We start from the raw sequence: 1,645 nt of genomic DNA, 5'->3' as shown, positions 1-1,645 counted from the left end.
TGTCACTACAGTATCGAAATGTGATTGTTTCAGTTAGTGGAATAGTTTCATTTTTAAAGTGAAAGTATTTGACATGAGTGTTTTTGTTTCACTTTTGACACGTAATACTTAAATAGTGGAGGAGATATTATGTTGCCGTGTGCTCGAACTTTGCAAGAAGTTAATAATTTTTTTTACTAAAACACAACTGGAACCCTAAGTAAGGCACGTGTAAAATTTGAATGAAATTGGTTGCGTAGTTCTCGAGTTTTAGGGATTCACACAGACAGACAGACAGACAGACAGACACACATTCTCATTCTTATATATATAGATATGAAGGAGAAATAAAAGAGCTTATGTGCTAATGTCACAAGCTCTTGTCTCTCCCCAATCTTCAAATAAAAATTACCGCAGAAGAAGAAAAAGAAGGTATAAAACTGAAACAAATGAAATGGAAAAAATGTAGAAGATTGAAACATCACAGCAACAACAATAATGTCCAGTTCAAAATGGCAGTTTTTGAGAGAAGGAAGTAACTTTATTGTAACAATTCTTCTGGAATATGTCAGAATTGTTTTCATTTGTTTTGTTGAAATCATAGAAGATAAAAATAGTCTAACAACATAAATTGTTTTATGAGTTCAGGCAAGCAGACAAAAGCCTGATTCTTTTCATTGTATCAGCACATTGAATTGCAAGGTATGATGACATCATGGAGACAGAGAATTATCTGAAGATCTTTTCCCAATGCATGTTCAGCTTCTGGAATTAGTTAGCATTACAATTCTGATAAATATAGAGGTTTATGAAGTAACAAAATATATTTAGAAGTAATGTTTATCCCCACTTAAATAAGGATGTTCTGTTAGAACAAACTATACTGCAGTCGTTACCATGAGAGAAATTCTCATATTGGCTTGATGTGCAAAATGGACTCTTGTTTATATTACTAGTGGTGAGATAAATCCTTATCACCTCCAGGGATGAGACCACCAGATTTCAACCTTCCTTGAAATTGGTAAGCTGATGACTTATACTCTCTCTCTATTATCAAATAATGAATAAATATATTCTTAAAGTCTTACTATGCATGCAAACAAACTAGAATATGTAGCCCCCAAAAGTCACTTGTCGCAACAACCACTAAAATGTTGACATGCTGTATCTCTCCTTTATTTTGTTTATCATCACCACACTTCTGTGAACTACCCAAACTCACACAGATCATCTATATTTGCACAGTTCTCTTCTCCACCTTGTACATCAACAAAATTTTGTACAAACTGACTTTTGTCCATAGAATTACAACTTCCTGGAACTCACTTTCTACTCACACTTTATTTGTATGCAACAACCAGACAATTTCAATCTGAACAACGACTTTGCCAGTCTATGAGATATTTTCTGCAAAAATTATAGTCCTCCTTCCAAAACTGAAATGTAAATATACTTGTATATTACATTGATTTATATATTTGTCAGATCATCATCATCATCATCATCGTTTAACGTCCGCTTTCCATGCTAGCATGGGTTGGACGATTTGACTGAGGACTGGTGAAACCGGATGGCAACACCAGGCTCCAGTCTAATTTGGCAGAGTTTCTACAGCTGGATGCCCTTCCTAACGCCAACCACTCAGAGAGTGTAGTGGCTGCTTTTA

The 1,645-nt window shown here is 34.8% G+C and overlaps 1 protein-coding gene across 2 annotated transcripts in view; it reads right to left on the bottom strand.

Annotated features, from left to right (window-relative positions):
* Positions 1-485: 485 nt before the first annotated feature.
* LOC106868558 (fibronectin type 3 and ankyrin repeat domains protein 1) overlaps positions 486-1,645 on the bottom strand; it is a 14,193-nt gene continuing 13,033 nt past the window's right edge. For both annotated transcript variants that reach the window (XM_014913879.2, XM_014913878.2), the window contains exon 9: positions 486-744. The gene's annotated coding sequence lies outside the window, so the exon portion shown is untranslated. The remainder of the gene's footprint in view (positions 745-1,645) is intronic.

Source organism: Octopus bimaculoides, chromosome 14 (genome assembly GCF_001194135.2).
Source record: "Octopus bimaculoides isolate UCB-OBI-ISO-001 chromosome 14, ASM119413v2, whole genome shotgun sequence".
Taxonomy (NCBI): Eukaryota; Metazoa; Mollusca; class Cephalopoda; order Octopoda; family Octopodidae; genus Octopus; species Octopus bimaculoides.
The sequence above is the reverse complement of the archived record's forward strand: the minus strand, read 5'-3'. Positions and strand labels throughout refer to the sequence as shown.